This window comes from Neophocaena asiaeorientalis, unplaced genomic scaffold (assembly GCF_003031525.2).
Source record: "Neophocaena asiaeorientalis asiaeorientalis breed wild unplaced genomic scaffold, Neophocaena_asiaeorientalis_V1.1 scaffold111, whole genome shotgun sequence".
Taxonomy (NCBI): domain Eukaryota; kingdom Metazoa; phylum Chordata; class Mammalia; order Artiodactyla; family Phocoenidae; genus Neophocaena; species Neophocaena asiaeorientalis.
Window position 1 is genome coordinate 573,169 of NW_020174994.1, and position 12,552 is coordinate 585,720.

The 12,552-nt window shown below is 41.2% G+C and overlaps 1 protein-coding gene across 7 annotated transcripts in view; it reads left to right on the top strand.

Moving 5' to 3' along the window:
* ATP8B4 (ATPase phospholipid transporting 8B4 (putative)) overlaps positions 1–12,552 on the top strand; it is a 287,386-nt gene that overhangs the window by 39,972 nt on the left and 234,862 nt on the right. The window contains exon 1 of one of the 7 annotated variants that reach the window (XM_024761881.1): positions 2,710–2,840. The exons of the other annotated variants lie outside the window; for them this stretch is intronic. The gene's annotated coding sequence lies outside the window, so the exon portion shown is untranslated. Of the gene's footprint in view, positions 1–2,709; positions 2,841–12,552 lie in introns of those variants that run through there. 7 annotated transcript variants of the gene reach the window in all.

Consider the following 12,552-nt stretch of genomic DNA (forward strand, 5'->3'; position numbering starts at 1 on the left):
GTTTCCTCATATGTTGATGATCCAAGTCTACAAGTCTGTGTTTTCTCTTTCATGCTGAGGATATTTTCCATGAGCAAGAGGCATTTCAAGCCTAGTGTGTTCAAACTGAACTTAATATTCTCGCACATCAGTTCCTGCTCCCGCTCTCCCACCTTTTCCCTTCACTGCTGTATTTGTCATTTTCGTTAATGGCACCTCTCTCCTCTCATTGTCCTGAGCTGAAAATGTGGAAGTTATCCCAGATTCCTCCTTGTTTTGCACCCCAGCATACAGACCCCTTATAAATTCTGTCAATTCCAACTGCAGGAATATTTCCAGAATCCAGCTCCACTTGCCTGTTGTCACCGCTCCCCCACTTCTTTCTGTGCCAGTCCTTGTCGTGAGAGTAAAACCTTCCTAAAAACCCTGACAGCATACACTTGTGTAGAGAGACATGAGGAAGCAACGACAGTGGACAAGGGGGCCTGGATTCTAAGTATACCATTTTGCAGAGAGAGCCCTTCTGCCTCCCCATTAGCTGAGGATCAACCACAGGATCTTGATTGTGGCAATGCTCTGTGTCACCTCATCTATCAAATAGGGATAGTCCCTGCCCGTAAAATTTTGTTGAGGATTAAATGAGATAATACATGTCAGTGCTTAGCATGAGGTTAAGTACCAAGTGAATGGGAGTGATGATGATAATGATGATTTCTTTCAGAATCCATCTCTTATCTACCTTGCCAGCCCCATATCACACTACACTCCTCCATGCCCCTTGTAATCTGGTTGCCATGACTATCACTGCTTCCTATCACAACACTTGGTCTTTCCACCTGCTGTTCTTTTTGCCTGTACTTACGTTGTTTTACTGAGCAAACTCTTCTTTTCAAAAGGACTTGACTTCGAATTACCATCTGTGAGCTCATAGCTGACTCTGCAAAGCAGGCTTGGTGACTCCCTTCCCTCTGTCTCCATAGTTCTCAGTCCCTCCTTCTGTCATAGTCCTGCACTAATGAACTTTCTATGTATCTGGTCTCATCTACCCCAGACTCTTGACTTTTGAAGGACAGAGATAGGGCCTAATGATCCTTTCCTCCCTCTACCCAGCCCAGGTTTGACATAGAATAGGCATCTGATAAGTGTTTGATGATTGGATATCAGTAAGGATGCTCTCAAATTTGATAGGTTTTCTACGTATGTAGAGTTAAAAATACATTTAAGAAAAATAAAAATAGCTTTCCTTTCTTATTAACTTTGTAGCAGGAGGCACGGTGCTAATTTTTTTTTTTTTTACAGGCATGACCTCATTTAGTTTGCTAAATGATCCCATGAGTTACCCTGATTGTCTCTGTTTACAGATGAGAAAACCAGGGCTTAGAAGGGAGGGGAACTTGCTGGAGGTAGAGAGATAACAGGACCAAACCTGGCCCCCTGACTCCAGGCTGGGGGAGGAATGGGAAAGTGAGAAGGGGAAGGAAGATGACCAAGCCAGGGGAAATGTGTTTGGGAGAGAAAAGGCAGGATGAGGAGAAGGACATTGAAAATGCACAAGAGAGGCAGTGAGGGCAGGCGAGGCAAGGAAGAGGAAGGAAAGAGAGAAGGAAACTAGGAGATCAAGTTGGAAAATAAGCAGGACATAAACAAGAGGAGAAAGGGAAGAAGTGTTCCCACCACTTTAGAATTTTCTGGTAACAGCTGCGTGCCTAACAGAATATAAACAGACTTCAGTGTCGACATGACAACTTACAACAAAAGCAATCTGATATACATTATGTGGGAAATAGAATAATTTATTGTTGAGGCATGGTAATTAGATATAATTGGTAAGCAATTTATAAATTTGGCTGTGCTAACCATCACTTTGACAGACACGTACACAGACTGGCTTAAATTTTTTTACTTCTATTTTTGCCCAATATCTATACTCTGTAAGCCCTACAGCTGTTGGCAGCCATCAATATGATTAAAACATTATCTATACCTGATTCACTTTGCTGTACAGCAGAATCGAACACAACATTGTAAAGCAACTATACTCCGATAAAAATTAGTTAAAAAATAAATAAAACATTATCTATACCTCCTACCTCATATCACACTCAGAGCTGCACACATGTAGGACTGAGGCCTGGGCTTATTCCTTAGCTTATCCCTCACTGGTCTAACCTCCCAAGGCTGAGATTTCCCTTTTGCGTCAAGATGTCCCTTCCCTGGAGTCTTAGAGCTGTGTTCCATCTCCCACCCCCCATCCCTTAGAGACCTGGAACAGGGGGCTCCTGGGGAATATTATTGGGCTCGTAGGCAGGGTTGCCAGCAGATATGTCTGCAAGGTCACCATGTCCAGAGGTGGGAAGACTCACTGAGGCTTTGCTTTTCAGCCTCTGGGAGCCTAGGGCCAGAAGGAGGAAAGGGGCAGGGGCAGGACCAGAGAAGGTAGAGGGCAGCAGGAGGAGAGAAGGGGCTGATTCCCTAATCCTGCCATCCCACTTCCCATCCTCAGACCCCACTATTACTCAGCAGATGGGTTCTTCATTGTTCATCTAAGCCTTCCAGGCAGCTCCCCTCCCCTCCGTTCTTGGTGGGTCAGTCCTCTTGGTGGGTTGGGTTGAGAGGCAAGTGCCTTAGTGAGAAATAGGAAGGAAAGTCAGGGAAACAGGGAAAGGAAACTGAGAGTGAAAGCAGAGAAAAGGGGAGGGAGTAGGAGGAGAGAGGACAGATGGGGACGAAGGAAGGAGGGGGAGGAAGCACATTCTTATGGAGTGAGCTGTATTTACATCTATATTTATCCTGGAAACAGCCCTGAGAGGAAGGAATTATTACCTCTATTTTACAGATTCGGGGATTGAATCTTAGGAAGGGTAAGTAACTTGGTCAAAGTAACACTAGATAGAAAGAAACTGAGCTAGGATCGGGATCTGTTATCCTAAAAGTCTCTCCTGTACATTACAGTGTCTCGGAAGAGGAAGAGAAGGCAGAGTTGGGGAGAGAGGGAGGCAAGCAGAACAGCACGGAGACTGGAGAATAGACGGGTGGGGGACAGGAGGTCCTCACAGGGCCTGAGGACTGGGGTTGGGCTCCTTGAAGCTGTGTGGGACCTTTCCCCCTTGGCCCATCTTGTCCCTGAGTCCTGAGAACTGGTGAGGACCCACTGCTCAAAGGACGTAGAGGATGCCCCTGCGGGGACACCCCAGCTCCTCCCTTGACCCTGAGTTGAAGCCAGGCCGAGGGGCGCTCCCTGAGCAGCACTCTGGGCAAGGAAGGAGAGCTGCCAAGAATCTGCCTGCGCTACTCTCTGGCTTCAACTACTCCTCCTGTGTCTTCCCCCACTGTCGTAGCCCCTACCTCTTCCCTTTCTTTCCCAATCTCCTCTGATTCCTTTGTCTTCCTGTCACTCTCCCTCATGTTTTCAATCTCTCTTCCCACTGGTTCTATCCCCTTAGTTTATTGCCATGGCCCTGGCACCCCACTGTAAGCACATCTTCTCTTTAAAGCCTCATTATCCATTCACACTTAGCTCCTTTATTTTGCTGCAGAATGTCTTACAGGGGTTGTACTCACTGTCCTCGATTCACCCTAATGTTTACATAGACATTTTGACAGGGGAAGGTCAGAGGGCTGCCTTCAAGATAACTATCTAACGAGCATTTTCATTATGTGTCACTGTCCCCAGCAACCTGTCCAGGTATGTTCTGAGGCCGAGAGAGCTTACTTGCCCCGGATTCTGTAATGTTAGTAGAAAAAGCAGGAATCCAAGATCAGGTTGTTTGACTCCAAAGGACAAGCTTGCAGCCATCACATCCTGCTGCCCCTTGAGCAGGTCAGCAGGCTGTCCCCTTGGTTGCCAGTTGGTGAGTTTGTTATGGCTAGAGTGGGTCATACGTCCTGTAGACTTTGGACCATAAGTCAACAGCAAACCAAAAACAGAGCTACCTTTCTGGGGAAGACTAATATTAGCTCAGGAGACTGATCTAGAGTGAGATGAATGACAATTTATTAATTGAAAATGTATAATATATAACTGTCAGGAGGACCAGAATGTTCACTTCAGCATGCATGACTGGTGTATTCTTCCCCTGTAGGCAGACTTCTGGGGGAAAGCAAGTTATTATCAGTAGGTTGTTTGGTGATCGTGGAATTGGAGCAGGGGGAATTAAGTATAATAACTTGATTGTTGAATGGCCTCTGATCATTAAAGAGAATCTCCATTTTAATCCTTGGCTTAAAGTGTTGAGTCACCTGCAACCAGGTGTACCCATTTTCACTATAAGTAGGGACCTCTTTGAGCAATCATAGTATGACCAGTATGCACTCTTCTGCTCACAGCTGCTTAAGTAGCTGCTTAAGTAGCATTTCCAACTTGGATGTCTTGTTATGTCCTCAATCTCAAGGTATCTGAAACCAATTTCTTATCTTCCGTAAGCAAATTGGAGTTTTCTCTTTACTTTGCCATTTTTTCCATTAGAAGAATTACTTTCTGTGACCAAGATTCAAAACCTGAACTTGAAATGTAAAAAAACCCCAATTCTTCATGCAAGCATCACTCTCAATCTTTTCCAAAAAAAGTGATCAGTTAAATGAATTAATATACGTAAAACACTTAGCTATTATTTTGGTTACATTTACCTCTCTTCTTACTTTCCCCAGACCTGTCTTTCTTGTAAAAACCCACTAAGACTTTCACACAAGAAAACCACCATTTTAATCCCTTGCATAAGATGAAGGCAAGGGTAAGATAAAACCTATTCAGCAACTTACCTTTTTCTATTTATTCTGCTTTGGGGTGATTTCATAAAAGGAGGAATGTTTTTATGTAAACAGTGTTTGCTTCAGTACTTGTAAATGTTGAATTTCAAAATCCTAAGTTCCTACTTCTAGAGCTAGATTTCGTTTTAACAAATCCTTCTTTGTCACCTGATTTTTTTTCAGTGTATTTCCGTAGACCCTCACTGATCTGAAAGTTCAATAAAAGATGACTTTTTCTTTACTCCGACATCCTTTAGAGGTGGAGCGAGTGTCAGCTGGGGTATTTTGGTGAATTGATAAGTGTACAACAATAAAAGAACTGAGTTTTACTTCCTAAAATTTACACTAGAATCTGCTACATTAGTATGAATCCTCCATTAAATATACCTGGGTTGCTGCTTTTAAAAGGAAAAGATTGGATTGTAGGAAACATGGACTTGAGTCCTTAGTTTTTGTTGTAACCACGTCTTAGTAAAAGCACTTGAATAAGAAACACTTTTCACAAACCTTAGAGAAATATTGTTTAATTCGTACAACAGTAATTATATTATCACTCTGGATTAAATATGAAATAGAGAATATTTTCTACAAAAATAAAAATGGCTAAAGTTAAAAAATGGATTTATTCATTATTTTAAAGATAAAAGATTTCAAAGATACTTTGGAAGATGGTATTAGAGAAATTAAAAGCAAAGAAATAATTGTCTGGTTTAAAGGTAATTTTAGGAAGGATATGGTTTTGCTTTATGTTTAATTGTCTAGGGGCTTTTAAAGTGAAAAGTGCTTATAGGAAGATCTAAAATAAGAGACAGAAGGGTTTACATGGATGTTTTCTCTTTAGTTACCTTTATATTACACAAATATATATTTAAGTTCATCCTTTGTTCTGGCTGTCTGTTAGTGCTAATCCCTCAAAGCAATCTAGCAAACCAATAAGGAGAAAGAAAGAAAACATTGGCCAGTGGCCGGTACTCCTAATAACTTCCTGAGAGATTGAGTTTCTTTCTTCTGCCTGCATTCTCATTGCCACCTGTCAGGGTGGAGAGTCCCTTTTGCCATCCTACTTAAAGAATCATTCTTCTTTTCACCAGCTCGAGGGACTCTGAGCCCATGAAAACAGAATATGTTTACTTAGTCTCCAGAGAGAGTTTTCAAGCCCTAACTAGTTGTTGGCTTAGAACTTGCTAATGAGCCTTAACCCTCTGGCCAGATGGGGCCACCAGATCAAGGTGTCATTGTCACAGAATCCATTCATCCTTCTCCATGTTGCCATTTTGTATCGGTTGTGACTATTTGTTGGAACAAAGATAGTCCCTCATGGATAAAAAAAAAAAAGCTTTTGTCCATGTTATTTCTCACAGAAAGGCTTTTCCTCAAAAAAACCCTTTCTGTGCATCTTCTTTTAGAGCCAGAGTGCCTCCTCTTGCCCTTCTACCCCAAGATTTGCAAATTCCTCCTCCTTTCTTGTGCTATTCAGTTTGCCTGCAACACTCTTCCTATTGCTAACCAAATACTTCTCATTTTTTGAGGTTCTTCCTAGGCTGGAGGTGGGGGATGCACAGGATGATAGGGACCAGCCAGAGGTAGGGAGCAGCTAAGAAAGCCATGACGGTTCCCAGTTTGGGAAGATCTAAGATGTTCTTGAACTTGAGGTTGGGGTCTAGGAAGAGATAGTTGCTAAAAGGGAAATGCCTTTTAGCATCTGGAAGCCCTTGCTTCATTCCTCATAGACACTGAGAACATTAACCATTCTTTCATTTAGCAAATTTTTATTGAGCACTGCCACATACCAGGCATGCATTTGACACTGAAGATACAACTACGGACAAGACAGATCGGGTCTCTGCCCCACTGGAGTTTGTAGACTAATGGGAAAACAGCCAATATAATAGGCAAATACATTCTAGAATGATAAGGGCTCTGAAATTGGAAGTTCTGGATTCTATGGGAGCACATAGGAGGTGCTCTTACCTCTGATTTGGGGGAGCAGGGGAGAACTCCTAGAGGAAGTGATGTATGAGTTGATATTGAAAAGATGAGTGCAAGTTAGTCAGGTGAAGAGGCTGGCGATGGGGTTAGATTATGACAGGCAGAGGGAAGAGCATGTGTCAAGGCCCTCAAATAGAAGGAAGCTGAGTTATTTCTGGAGTATAGACATGGGGGGGTGCAAGGAAGAGAGTGATGAGAAATCAGGGTAGAAAGACTAGCAGGGACCAGGTTGCAGAGGGGTCAAGGAGTCATGCTGCAATTGGATCTTTTTTCTAAGGCCAGTGGGATGTTATTGAAGGGTTTTAAGCAGGGATGTGATATGATGCCATTTAATTTTTATAAAGATCACTGTGGCTTCAATGTGGACCCTAGTCTATGGGTGGCCAAGGCTGGAGCGGGGAAACCTGTTAGAAGGAATGCAGGGGAAAGCAGTCATTGGTCAGCAGGCATGTCCTAGAGGCATCTGCTGCCTAAGACTGGGGTAGGGGGAGCAGTGAGGAGGGGGTGGGGGGGATTGTTTTAGGCAGTCTTGGTGGCAGTTGGTAGAAGGCATGGGAAGAAGAACAGAAGAGTTATTGACGGGTTATATTTGAGGACCTATCCCTGCTTCTAGCAGCACCTGGCAGTAGTACTCACATCTTGTTGGATTCATCAGTTTTAGTGACTGGTTCCTGGAAAAGCAGTGGGTTTTACAAAGTGTTGATGGCCCTACTTGTCAGGGGCACCCCAGGGGTGGCTGTTCCCTCAGTGGGCTGCTGCTTTTCCTGGAGGTGGTGGAAGGGAGCACAACAGGGAGAAATAGTGATGGTTTCAGGCCTTTTAGACACTAGACATTTGTAATGGAACAGTAGGTGTTGATGAAATTCCTCTGCATCCTCCTTTCGTGTAACTGCTAAGCCATAAGTGCTGTTCTTCCTCTTTTCTGGTCTCCATATGACTGACCAGCTTCTTCTTTCATGGGTGTTTAATGCATCCTGCCACACCATGTCTTTGAGCAGGAACAAACAAGTCATTTCTCTTTAACCTAAAGAGTATGAATTCAGAACCTCTGCCTACCCTGTCATGTGTTTGCGAAGGTGCTTCAGTTCATTTCCATGGTCCTTTGGGTTCTAAATGTTGAAGTTATTTGTTTGCCCTTTATTTATTCACTCTAAATCCTTAATAGAGTTTACCATGTGAAGGAAATTAGACATGTAGGGAAAAAACTAAAAGATAATAATGACATTATTTCTGCCCCCTATTTATTTATTTCTAAATAATTTTTTTTCTTCCAGTTTTATTGAGAAATAATTAACGTACAGCACTGTATAAGTTTAAGGTGTATAGCATAATGATTTGACCCACATCATGAAACGATTACTACAGTAAATTTAGTGAACATCCATCATCTCATATTAGATAAAAAAATTTTGAAAAGTTGTTTTTCTTGTGATGAGAACTCAGGATTTATTCTCTTAATGACTTTTATATATAACACACAGCAATGTTAATTATATTAATCATGTTGTACGTTACATCCCTAGTACTTACTATCTTCTAACTGGAAATTTGTGCATTTTGATCACTTTTATCCAATTCCCCCTCCTCCCACCCCCTGCCTCTGGTAACCACAAATCTGATCTCTTTTTCTGAGAGTTCGTTGTTTTTTTTGTTTTTATTTTTTTTGCGGTTCGTGGGCCTCTCACTGTTGCAGCCTCTCCTGCTGCGGAGCACAGGCTCCGGACGCACAGGCTCAGCGGCCATGGCTCACGGGCCCAGCCGCCCCGCGGCATGCGGGATCCTCCCGGACCGGGGCATGAACCCGTGTCCCCTGCATCGGCAGGCGGACTCTCAACTACTGCGCCACCAGGGAAGCCCCCGTTGTTTGTTTTTTGAAGTATAATTGACCTACAACACTGCGTTGGTTCCTGGTGCACAGCACAGTGATTGCATATTTCTGTACATTACAAAATGATCACCATGATAAGTCTAGTTACCATCTATCACCATGCAGAGATATTATATTACTATTGACTGTATTCCCCACACAGTACATTTCATCCTCATGACTCATTTTGTCACTGGAAGTTTATACCTCTTAATCTCCCTATTTCACTCATCCTCCCTCCCCCTGCCCCCTCCCCCACAACTACCTGTTTGTTCTCTGTACCTATGAGTCTGTTTCTGTTTCATTATATTTGTTCATTTGTGTTGCCCAGTAAGTGAAATCGTACAGTATTTGTCTTATTTCACTTAGCATAATACCCTCTAGGTCATTCTATATTGTTGAAACTGGCAAGATTTCATTCTTTTTTATGGCTGAATAGTATTCCATTGCATATATACATTACATCTTCGTTATCCATTCATCTATCAATGGGTACTTAGGTTGCTTCCATATCTTGGGTATTGTAAATAATGCTGTGATGAACATAAGGGTGCTTAATGTCTTTTTAAAAAAGTAAATTTATTTTTATTTATTTATTTTTGGCTGCATTGGGTCTTCGTTGCTGCACACAGGCTTTCTCTAGTTGCGCCGAGCGGGGGTTACTCTTCGTTGCAGTGTGCAGGCTCCTCATTGTGGTGGCTTCTCTTGTTGCAGAGCATGGGCTTCAGTAGCTACAGCACGTGGGCTCAGCAGTTGTGGCTTGCAGGGTCTAGAGCACAGGCTCAGTAGTTAATAGCACATGGGCTTAGTTGTTCCGCGGCATGTGGTATCTTCCCAGAACAGGGCTCGAACCCATGTGCCCTGCATTGGCAGGCAGATTCTTAACCACTGAACCACAAGGGAAGTCCCTCACTGTAGTTTTGATTTGCATTACCCTGCTGATTTGTGATGTTGAGCATCTTTTCATGTGTCTGTTTGCCATCTGTATGTCTTCTTTGGAAAAATGTCTCTTCGGGTCTTCTGACCACTTTTTAATGGGGTTGTTTTTTTTTTTTTTTGATGTTGAGTTTTATGAGTTCTTTGTATATTTTGGATATTAACCCCTTATCAGATATATCATTTACAAATATCTTCTCCAGTGCAGTAGGTAGCCTTTTTGTTTTGTTGATAGTTTCTTTCACTGTGCAAAAGCTTTTTAGTTTGATGTAATTCCATTTTTTGCTTATGTTTCCCTTGCCTATTATCATACTAAGTAAAGTAAGCCAGACAGTCAAATACAAATATCATATGATATCAATTCTGTGTGGCATCTAAAAGAAAAAAAGACACAAATGATCTTATTTCCAAACAGAAAGAGACTCACAGACACAGAAAACAAACTTATGGCTGCCAAATAGGAGAGAGGGTGGGAGAAGGGTTATATTAGGAGGCTGGCATTAACATATACACACTACTATGTATAAAATAGATAGCCAACAAGGACCTACTGTATAGTACAGGGAACTATACTCAATAGTATGTAATAATCTATAAGGGAAAAGAATCTGAAAAAAATATATATATATTGATATTGATGCAATTTATGTCAAAGAGTGTTCTGCCTATGTTTTCCTCTAAGAGTTTTATAGGATCTGGCCCTTACATTTACATCTTTAATCAATTTTGAGTTTAGTTTTGTGTATGTTAGAGAATGCTCTAATTTCATTCTTTTACATGTAGCTGTTCAGTTTTCCCAGCACCACTTATTGAGGACTGTCTTTTCTCCATTGTATTCTTGCCTCCTTTGTCATAGATTAATTGACCATAGGTGAGTCAGTTTATTTCTGGGCTTTTTATCCTGTTTCAGTGATCTATGTCTCTGTTTTTGAGCCACTACCATATTGTCTTGATTACTGTAGCTTTGTACTATAGTCTTAAGCGAGGGAGCCTGATTCCTCCAACTGTTTTTCTTTCTCAAGATTGGTTTCACTGTTTGAGGTCTTTCATGTTTTCATACAAATTAAAAAATTTTTGCTTCTAGTTCTGTGAAAAATGCCTTTGATAATTTGATAAGGATTGAATTGAGTTGAGTTTGTAAACTGCCTTGGGTAGTATGGTCATTTTGACAGTATTGATTCTTCCAATTCAAGAACATGGTATATCTTTCTAGCTGTTTATGTCTCCTTCGATTTCTTTCATCAGCATCTTATAGTTTTTGGAGTACAGGTCTTTTGCCTCATTAGGTAGGTTTATTCCTAAGTATTTTATACTTTTTGATGCAATGGTAAATGGGATTTTCTTAATTTTTCTTTCCGATCTTTCATTATTAGTGTATAAGATTGCACCAGATTTCTGTGTATTAATTTCTTTTTCTGCAACTTTACTGAATTCATTGATGAGCTCTAGTAGTTTTCTGGTAGCATCTTTAGGATTTTCAATGTATAGTTTCATGTCATCTGCAAACAGTGACAGTTTTACTACTTTTCCAATTTGTATTCCTTTTATTTATTTTTCTTCTCTGATTGCTGTGGCTAGGACTTTCAAAACTATGTTGAATAAAAGTGATGAGAGTGGACATCCTTGTCTTTTTCTTGATCTTAGAGGAAATGCTTTCATTTTTTCACCATTGAGTATGATGTTAGCTGTAGGTTTGTGGTATATGGTTTTTTTTTTTTTTTTTTTGCGGTACACAGGCCTCTCACCGCTGCGGCCTCGCCCGCCGCGGAGCACAGGCTCCGGACGCGCAGGCCCAGCGGCCATGGCTCACGGGCCCAGCCACTCCGCGGCACGCGGGATCCTCCCGCACCGGGGCACGAACCCGCGTCCCCTGCATCGGCAGGCGGACTCTCAACCACTGCGCCACCAGGGAAGCCCTATGGTCTTTATTATATTGAGGTAGGTTCCCTCTGTGCCCACATTCTGGGGGTTTTTTATCAGAAATAGGTGTTGAATTTTGTCAAAAGCTTTTTCTGCATCTATTGAGATGATCATATGGTTTTTATTCTTCAATTTTTTAATGTGGTACATCACACTGATTGATTTGCAGATATTAAAAAGTCCTTGCATCCTTGGGATAAATCCCTCTTGATCATGGTGTATGATCCTTTTAATGTATTACTGGGTTTGGTTTGCTGGTATTTGTTAAGGATTTTTATGTCTATGTTCATCAGTGATATTGACCTGTAATTTTCTCTTTCTGATGGTAGCTTTGTCTGGATTTGGTATCAGGGTGATGGTGGCCACATAGAATGAATTTGGGAGTGTTCCTTCCTCTGCAATATTTTGAAATAGTTTCAGAACGTTAGGTGTTAGCTCTTCTCTAAATGTTTGATAGAATTCACCTGTGAAGCCATCTGTTCCATGACTTTTGTTTGTTGGGAGTTTTTAATCACAGATTCAATTTCAATACATACAATTGGTCTAGTCATATTTTCTATTTCTTACTGGTTCAGTCTTGGGAGATTGTACCATTCTAAGAATTTGCCCATTTCTTCCAGGTTTTCCTTTTCATTGGGGTATAGTTGCTTGTAGTAGTCTCTTATGATCCTTTGAATTTCTGTGGTGTCAGTTGTAATTTCTCCTTTTCATTTCTGATTTTATTGATTTGGGCCCTCTCCCTTTTTTTCTTGATGACTCTGGCTAAAGTGTTATCAATTTTGTTTATCTTTTCAACTCTTAGTTTATTGGTCTTTGGTATTTTTTTCTTTGTCTCTATTTCATTTATTTCTGCTCTGATCTTTATGATTTCTTTCCTTCTGCTAACTTTGGGTTTTATGTGTTCTTCTTTCTCTAGTTGCTTTAGGTGTAAGGTTAAGTTGTTTGTTTGAGATTTTTCTTGTTTCCTGAAGTAAGCTTGTATCACTATAAACTTCCATCTAAGAACTGCTTTTGCCACATCCCATAGGTTTTGGATTGTTGTGTTTTCATTTTCATTTGTCTCTAGGTATTCTTTTTATTTCCTCTTTGATTTCTTCAGTGATCCATCAGTTGTT